Source organism: Nanorana parkeri, unplaced genomic scaffold (assembly GCF_000935625.1).
Source record: "Nanorana parkeri isolate BGI_ZX_2015 unplaced genomic scaffold, ASM93562v1 scaffold499, whole genome shotgun sequence".
NCBI classification, from domain to species: Eukaryota; Metazoa; Chordata; class Amphibia; order Anura; family Dicroglossidae; genus Nanorana; species Nanorana parkeri.
Window position 1 is genome coordinate 467,136 of NW_017306767.1, and position 9,765 is coordinate 476,900.

Genomic DNA, 9,765 nt, shown 5'->3' on the forward strand with positions numbered 1-9,765 from the left:
TTATCGTACGATCGCGGGATCACCTTTATATTTGCTTCTTCTATGTATTCATTTATATATTTTATTAATAGTGCCCTTTTAATTGTGACTGTTACTTTTTGTGTTTTTTCCTCTATGTATTTTCTTTATTAATTTTATTCATGGAGCCCTTTTCATTGTGATTTCAATACTTCATTTGCGCCTGCGTCTGTTACATTTGCTTTCCTTTGTATTCTTTTTAAAATATTTTTACTAATAACATCCTTATAATTGTGATTTTGTGACCTTATTTTTATGTGTTGTTTCTGTTACATCTGGTCCCTCCATGTATTTTCTTTTAATTATTATTTTTATTAATAGTGTCCTACTCCTTTTAATTTTGATACTTCTTTTTTATCTTTTGTTGTTTCTGGTGACATTTCCTTCCTCTAGATGTATTGTTTTAAAAAAAAATTATTTTAATGATAGTGTCCTTATAATTGTGATTTTGTTACTTTTTTTTTGCATTGTTTCTGGTACAGTCGTTTACTCAATTTATTATTATTAGTCTCCATTTAATTGTGATTCTGTTACTTAATATTTTGCATTGTTTCTAGTACATTTGTTTCCTCTATGTATTGATGACGACGACCATCACATTCTCAAACAATTTAACCCCACATAGCTACCTCCTCATGTATCACTTCCCCCTTCCTTTTAGATTGTAAACCCTCAGGGGCCGGGCCCTCCTTACCATCTCGTCTTGAATTGTATTGTAACTAATAATTGTGATTTTGTTACTCGTTTTTTTGCATTGTTTCTGGTACATTTGTTTCCTTTATGTAGTATTATTATTATTAGTGTCCCTATTTTTTTGATTTTGTTGCTTAATTTTTTTGTGTCGTTTCTGGTACAATTGTTTTCTCTATGTATTATTTTTTATTATCATCGTTTTTATTATTACTGATAAAGTACTTATAATTGTGATTTTGTTACTTTTTTTGTGTGTGTTGTTTCCCCTATTTTGTTATTCTTATTAATAATAATAATAGTGTCCTTATAATTGTTATTGATAACTTCACGGTGGCTAAGTGGTATATCTCAGGTTCTGGGTTCGAATCCCACCAGGGGCTAAAGCTGCATGGAGTTTGCATGTCCTCCCTGCGTCTGCCTGGGATTTCTCCAGTAAATCCGGTAGGTATGAATAACATCGGAGTTATCTACGTTCTAGTGAGCGCGCCGAGAACATTAATACCTCGGCACTCAATAAATATGAAAGTAGATAAAACATAGGACAAGCCAGCAGCAAAATCACAGCGATAAGAATGTAGCCAATATCGGGATGGGTTTATTACACAGAAAAACAAAGCCGCACTTTGCTTTATTATGTTTCTTTTTTTTTCCTAACGCCTTATCCACCCAATGCCCTAAATCCTAAAACAAATTGTGCTTATTATAAAGGACTTCTGATTAAAGCACAAGCTGCTATTCATATGACTAGAGGATATTAATAGCTGCGACAGCGACACAATGCCACAAAAATCCCCTCTAGGTCAACTATGTACATTGGAAGGATTTTTTGCAAGACTTCCTCCAGATACTCATCGGCTTCTGCCCTGTATTGCTGTAGGCCTTGTCCTTTCTTAGGGCTCAGTCTCAATGGCACAGAGGGCCATACACTGTACAAAATGGCTGCCTTTCTGCACCCAGTAATCATAGGTGTTACATATTCAGGTAAACATTGTCAAAAGCTTATACATGGTCTTGATTTGTACTGAGATTGTAGTCCATCCCGGGGGGGGGGGGGAGCTTGGAGGGGTGACTACTCTACAACACACACAGGGACCATGGGGAACAAAAGTAGCCCCCCTCCTTAAAGAAGGACAGCGTCAGCACCAATTCAGAGATGATTTAAGGATCTACAGCCGAGTGATACACAAATAAGAGACATTTTTGTTTATAGTTAAGGTACCTGAATGTATTTTTAAGATTCAGGGCCTGTTCAGTCCAGATGCAGTGAGTTCCGGCCCGGTTCTGGCCTCGCATTGCGGCCATTCACTTCAATGGCCCGTCACGACCCCTCTGCCCCACAAAAAAGTGAGCCGGCCGCAATGCGAGGCCAGAATCGGCCCGGAACGCACTGCATCTTGTGTGAACGGGCCCTTACCTCCTGAGCTTAGCGTCGCTCTAATGGAAGTAGATGAGGGCTTCTTTGATAACGGTGTTGGGCGGATTAAAATTTAGGTCCATTTTATAAAAAAAAAATTTTTTATGAACTCTAGAACTGGAAATGTCTCCGAACTGGAACAAGTTGAGCAAAAGTAAAACAAACATTCTGTACAGATCGTAAGAAACCAAAAGCAAGACAAAGGAAGCAATTAGAAATTTCTCAATAAGCATTTTCAGTGGAATTTTTTCAGAAGAGTACATTGGTAAGACTGGTATTCCCCCAATCTTGTAATGCACTTCTTGAGAACGCCGCGTCCTGTCTTCTTATCCTGCTTGCTTACACAATGAGCGGCGGAGTGGTGCACGCAGACTGCCGAGCAGAACTGGTCTTACAGACAACTAAAGCACTGTGCACTACGGTACAGAGGCATGCAAATAAGTCCAGCAATGGTAAAGTGTATGTCAAGCCTTAGCTTTGAAAGAGTTAAAACCTCATCCAGTTTCTAATGCTATTTTAGAGCTCCCTTTGAGAGATTTCCCCTCACTTCCTGTGCTGCTGACAACTTTTTATAAAGTTGAGCAGACGCAGGCAAACTGGGTCCGCACCAACCCCAGGCCCATCTTTGCTGGTGAGCACTGTCATGGGGTCTATAAGGGAAAATCTGACATTTTTAGTTGTTACTTGAACAGGGATAGAGGGGGAAACTTTCCAACGGTAACACTTTTTTACAGTCAAGAGAAATCTCCCCAATATACCACAGTAAATAGAAAGAAAAAAGCCCCAAAATACTTGACCCGGTATTTAAAAGAGAACTATGGGGTAAGTGTTTTTCCCCGTAGTTCTCTTTAGCGTCACAGGAGGACATATAATAGCGTCCTCCCGTGATCCAAAGCTCAGTATATCGCGGGCTATACTGTGAGCGCTGCAGCCGGGACGGATCCCAACATTACTGTCGAGATCCACCCAGCTGCTTGAATGACAGCGGGCTCTGCCTATCTAGAGTCAGAGCCAGCTGTGCCCGCCCCCTCTTGTTCCTCTAGTGGGCGCTGGAGGATCGGAGAGGAGTCCCTGCGGGGAGCGGTGACTGACAGTCACCGCTCCCTGCAGGGAGACAATCGTGAGCGGATCGGTGCCATGTTTCTGCTCACTTCCCGATCTATTGAGCCCCGACCTGTGACAGCTTCTTTGTCACAGGTCGGCTCTAACTATGAGGATGAGTGGAAACCACTCACCTCACAGTTCTCCTTTAACCTTTCCCTATACAAAGCTAAAACAAAACATTTGGGCTTGAGATGAGTAGTCATCTGAATAGGAATAGATGGGAAATCTTCCAATGGGGGCATTTGTTGTTGGGAAAACTGACCTAAGAGGAGATTAGATTTCATCTCACTTCCTGTTGTGTCTATGGGACAGAAAGAGAAAGAAATCCTGCGAATTTCATGTTTCTTAAACCTTTTATATACAATTTGCCTTTATGCATATAAATAACAATTGAATGCATGACAAAAGGATTTAAAGGAAAGGCACAGCAGAAGCCGCCTTCCTTGAACCTGGCTTTAACTGAAACCTTGGCCAGCACTAGCCTAATAAGGATCGGCAACTCTAGTATTGCTTTGTCTCAAACAGAAAGTGAAAACTAGTGTGAGATGATTGATGCCAGAGGACCTCACAAAGTTTCTGTTTCCAAGAATCGACACTGATATATGGACCCAGATGATAAAAAAGCACCAGAGAAGATTATTTAGTTTAAAGGGCAATTCCCAGTAGCAAGTTAACCTTTTCTGTAAATTGCTAAACCCGAGCAACACCCCTCTGTACCTCATTTCCGGATAACGCTGTAAGAAGATCGAAGGAATTCATCTAAAAAGCATTAAAACTGACCACAGGGAATTTTCTTTTTAAAAAGCAGCTCCGGCTGCAATACTCCCCTTCAACCCGGAGCTGCCCCGGAAGTACCTCTTCTTCACCACAAGATGTCCTCGGTCTTCTGGGTTAAAGGAGAACTATGAGGTGAGTGAAAATCACTCATTCGCAAAGTTCAAGCCGACCTGTGACAATGAAACGGTCACACGTCGGCTCAGTAGATCGGGAAGTGAGCGAACACATACCATCGCTCGCTCACTTCTCGATCACCTCCCTGCAGTGAGTGGTGACTGTCAGTCATGGCTCCCCACAGGGATCCCCCCCTCCCCGATCCTCCAGCGCTGACTGGAGGAACCGATGGAGGAGGGGGCGGGTACAGCTGGCTCAGCCTCTAGATATGCAGAGCCAGCTATCGCTCATACAGCTGGGCGGATCTCGGCAGTAATATCAGATCCCGTCCTGGCTGCGGCGTTCTCAGTATACCGCCAGCTATAGCTTGCGGTATACCGAGCTTTGGGTCATGGGAGGACGCTAATATATGTCCTCCAATCGGGAGGGAGAGAGATCGGGAGGGAGATCGAGAGATTTTTTTTAATTCAACTAATCGATTATGAAAAGAATACTTCATCTGCAGCCCTGGTCCACTTTAAGCTAGCAGTGTGACTTTGGGCACCAGAAGGAGCATCTAATGTGGGCAGGACATACGCGCGCCGTGCAGATCAAGTCCATGGCACTTCAGGACTACAAAACGACTCCGTAAGCTGGTGCTAGGAACCCATGCCAAGCAAAAGTAAAGTAGCTTATTAAGAGCCTGATGTTTTCGGCCAGCATGTTGGCTCTCTGTGGTTTTAAACAAGTAGCAGGCAGGATGTACTTTATGTATTTTAATGCTAAATATTGGTATCTGAAGTGCACCTATAATTGTGGAGACATGTTTAATCATGACCCTGAGCGTGCAGCAAAGACAATCTTTGTGCAGCAATATCACGAGGTGAAGAGAGAGAGAGAAAAAAAGAAGAAGGTGCTTTTTGCACACTTTCAGCATAATAGCTTTGTTTTGTTCGCGTAGGGAAATCCCAGCCTGCGTTCTCGGCTTTGAATTTTACAAGTTCTTCCAGGTTCAGCAGATGTCTCTCTGCCAAAAAGGAACTGTTGTTTTGATTAGCAACTTTTTTTTTTTTTTTTTCTAACATCCAGATTCATGCAATCTGACCGATGCCAAAAGTAAACCCGTCACAATCCAAGGAGACGCAAATTGAGCAACGAAGGAGAAAATGCATGAGTAAAAGGTCACGTCCGCTCATGCGTTCTTCCACCTAGACCTCAGACCAGGTATGTAGCAAGTTAAAGACGAATTGGATTTTCAGATCAAATCAGCGAATTACATTCCAAATGCATCAAACATAAAAGGTGTTCAAGGTCCGACCGTTGCATTTCTTTAGAAAGTAGCCTCAGCCTGAGAACACAAGCCTGTCTGCTGCCAGCGTACTGCAGAGGAGCTGATCCTGCAATGCCCCTTGCACCGACAGCCGCTGCCATTGGCTGTAATCGACAGCTTGCTGAAGTCTGAAGGGAGTGCACTGGGGTTGATCTGAGGTCTGATGTTAATGCATTCGGTCTATTCTCAGGTCAGATGTGCATGCATTGGGTCTGATCTGAGGTCTGAAGTGCATGCATTGGGTCTGATCGGAGGTCTGAAGTGCATGCATTGGGTCTGATCGGAGGTCTGATGTGCATGCATTGAGTCTGTTCTGCGGTCTGATGTGCATGCATTGAGTCTGTTCTGCGGTCTGATGTGCATGCATTGGGTCAGATCGGAGGTCTGATGTGCATGCATTGGGTCTGATCGGAGGCCTGGTGTACATGCAGCGGGTCTGATCTAGGGCTGCAACAACTAATCGACATAATCGATTATAATCGATTATTGAAAAAGTTGTCAACTTTTTCAATAATCGATTAATCGGCTTCCAATCAGTTGGCCCTGTTCACAGCTCCACACGCTGTGCGCCGCACCTCCTCCCCACCTCACGCTCGCCGCTGCCAGACCCGCCCTCCACACGCCGCACCTCCTCCCCGCCTCACACTCACCGCCCACCCACATCCACGATCGGCACAGGGACGCGGGGAGATGAGACAGCTTGCTGAAGTCTGAAGGGAGTGCACTGGGGTTGATCTGAGGTCTGATGTTAATGCATTCGGTCTATTCTCAGGTCAGATGTGCATGCATTGGGTCTGATCTGAGGTCTGAAGTGCATGCATTGGGTCTGATCTGAGGTCTGAAGTGCATGCATTGGGTCTGATCGGAGGTCTGAAGTGCATGCATTGGGTCTGATCGGAGGTCTGATGTGCATGCATTGAGTCTGTTCTGCGGTCTGATGTGCATGCATTGAGTCTGTTCTGCGGTCTGATGTGCATGCATTGGGTCAGATCGGAGGTCTGATGTGCATGCATTGGGTCTGATCGGAGGCCTGGTGTACATGCAGCGGGTCTGATCGGAGGCCTGGTGTACATGCAGCGGGTCTGATCGAAGGCCTGGTGTACATGCAGCGGGTCTGATCGGAGGTCTGGTGCACATGCAGCGGGTCTGGTCGGAGGTCTGAATAAATTGGGTCAGACCTCAGGTCTATAGGTTATGCAATGGGGGGTAATCTGAGGTCTGAAGTTGATGTATTGGGGCTGAACATGTTTTGTGTGCACCGGTCAATACTTTTTTGCACTTAAAGCTGAACTGATTGCCATCAGCACTACAACTAGAAGTACAAACATTTGTGTTTTTTCTGGTTTAGCGTCATGTTATGTTGCCAGTATAGAAGCCAAACATGCTTAGGGGAGGTCTTGTCAAAAAGGGGATTTCCAGCTCTAAACGAGTTGTTTTCATACACAAACATACCAACGCCACCACTTTGTAATGATATGTTGCTAAGCAAACACAGTAAAGCTGCACAGACAAAAGAGGAATCTGCAGTTTGGGGAATCTCTTGTTTAAAGTCGAACTCCAACCACAGCTTGTTCAGTCTTGGATAGAGCAGGTAAGGGTCAGAGCCCCTGCCAGGTTTTAATGGTCATCTGTGTCCCTGCTGAGATTTCCCTTCACTTCCAGCGCTTCTGACTGCACTGATTGCTAAGAGGCGCTTCTCATTGGTCAGTGCGGTCACGCTCACCATTTGCAAGCAAAATTCAAAATCCGGAGCGTAGGGCTGCGCTACACGGCGGTACAGGGTACAAATAGTACACAGTACTGGTGGAGGAGACGTAGCGTGTGCGCAGGGGCGTCCCCCGGAGCGGAGACCGGGTGACCCCCCCGTCGTGATGTCATTGCGCATGTGCGACCATCTAGTTGACGCCTGCTGGAGAGACACTGTCGGGCTCTCGGCCCATGACCGAGTGCCCGACTTTCTAGAGGGGGCGACACCAAACTTACTGGTATGACTGGTTGTGACGCCACTGGTATAGTTGGAGGGTGGGGTAGTTGGGGGGTGTGGTTAGAGAGAGGGCGCCAGATTGGAGAGGGTAGTTCCATTTTCCCAGATTTACCGGGGAAAGTGGAATTACCCTTTAAGCAGCCGGGGACACTGGGCGTGCTACACATACCCCAAAACACCCCCCCAGTTCATTTACAACAGTGTTACATTGTATCTACTTTGTTTCATTCATTGAGGAGAGAGATGAGCTTCAATCTGTATATAAATGTCATTAAAGCAACCTGACAAGTAAAACAATTAAGTTAAAAAAAATCAAATGTGTTCCTATTCACCCTCTTATTAACCTTTAGTTTACCCTAATGAACTTCCTCTTTCCCCCTCGACTATTATTTTCCTGCTTCTTTATTTTTCCAACCATTATTATTCAAAACTTGTTCTTTTACTTTCAATACTTTTTTATTGAGAATTTTCGGTTATACAAAACAGAAGAAAAGAATATTACACCAACAAATCAGGTCTGGATAGGACCAAAACTTGGTTTTTTTTTTTGTCCATTATTGTTTTGTGCCTTTTTTTTTTTTCAGTGTCGCTTAAAAAATAAATAAATTAAAAAAAGCCTTTTTTTCCCTATTTGCAAATAACTTTGCACCAGAATCATATCTTTAGGCCTTGTTCACACCGAGCTGGTGCAGAGCAGAGCAGTTGCGGACCGGACCAAAACTGCGTCCAATGTATTCCAATGGTATTTTTTGCTCCAGTTCACATCGCAGCGTGCAGTTCCAGAGCATGTAAAAAACTGCAGCAAGCCCTATTTTAACTGTTCTGGATCTGCTCTGGATCTGCAAACGCATCAAATACGCATGTAATGCCTGGAACGTACTGAAAGCCCATGTTAAAACTAAAAAAAAGTTTTTTTGTTTTTTTTAACCAAAAACGGCCCGGAACTCATCAAAAACGCGACAAAAACGCGGCACAACCCACTGCACTGCGTGTTGCAGAAACCTGAGCGGATCTGCTCTGCATTTGGTGTGAACAAGGCCTCAGTGTCATTTTCAGCACCTCATATAGATGAAAACGTAAACTTTGTATCTACAGTAACAATTATTTTTAAAAATGAACACTGATCAAAATTTACAAAAATAATTAAAAAAATAAAAAATTGAATTTTTTTTTTTTTTAGTTTGGTTGAGTTTTATTTTCCATGGGATTGCATAAAAATTAAATCCTTTTTGTAAGCCGATGTCACCCAAAGAAAGCTGCGTTTGTCCTTCTTGCAGCATTTTTGAAACCATGAAGCATTGTGCTTGCACTTGGTTGTTCTGCATGTGTACTTTTATTTTACTTTGCTCCTATATACAGCGGCACCTCGGTTCACAAAATTAATTAGCTCCACGATTCTGGTCGCGAACCAAATCAAAACGGTGATCAGACCGCGATCTGGGACTAGAGTAAGCCACGACCAATGTCAGAGCGGGGTAGATGGCCGCGGTTGTGTTCATCACCCGATGCGGAGTTCGCGAACGGAAGCAACATTTTGCTGAACTTCATGTTCGCTAACCGAGGTACCACTGTACATTATAAGATACGTTGATCCCGTACAAGCTTGACTTGTAGAATACGAAGACAGGAAAGCCGGGCCATTCCCAGCCAGCCAATCAAAGCGGCTCAGCAGAAGCGTCCGTTCCCGCTGGCTGGAGAAGGGTATAAATAGGTGAAGTGCTGCGGTGGCGCCTGGCTGTGATTTTCACGCTCCCTTCTAATTAAGTGCATTGCTCCGGGGTGTCCTCGTCTCATTTCCTCTCACTCCACACTCGTTACGCTATTAAAAAAAAAAAAATCGCCGTTCAGATATTCCAGTAGCGAGCGCGTGACAGAAGACTCGCCGCCGCCACCTGGTCAAAGACCGGTCCTATATTGGGCCGAATTCCTTCCCTGGATGTTCTGTGTTTAGATCAGAGCCAGAGATCTGTATAAATAATTGGACCATCTCGCTGCCAAAATGGCGTTCATGTGACTCGGGTTCACGTCCGCCTTGAAAGATCAACCCCGGGTGCCACATTAGGAGGGGTAGAAATATGAAATCCGGCACTCCAACGACAAGTCAGATACATCCATTCATTCATTGACGTACATGCAGCACAACACACTCAGTGCAACGTTTCGGGGGGGTCTCAAAGGATCCCCTTCATCAGGCAGAACACTTGCACAGGAGGGGTGCCACTAGGTGTGTGGATGGGGAACTTCTCCATTGGCGGTGGGAACAACTCTGTGCCTTTGCCCCGGGTGACAGAATGTCCAGCTTCCCCACTGCTCTCCCCCATCCTGCTGCATTCATAAGAATTCTGCCCCCCC

The 9,765-nt window shown here is 44.5% G+C and overlaps 1 protein-coding gene across 1 annotated transcript in view; it reads right to left on the reverse strand.

Moving 5' to 3' along the window:
• The window catches only part of TRAF3 (TNF receptor associated factor 3), a 90,809-nt gene that overhangs the window by 39,457 nt on the left and 41,587 nt on the right, over positions 1 to 9,765 (reverse strand). The window lies entirely within an intron of this gene.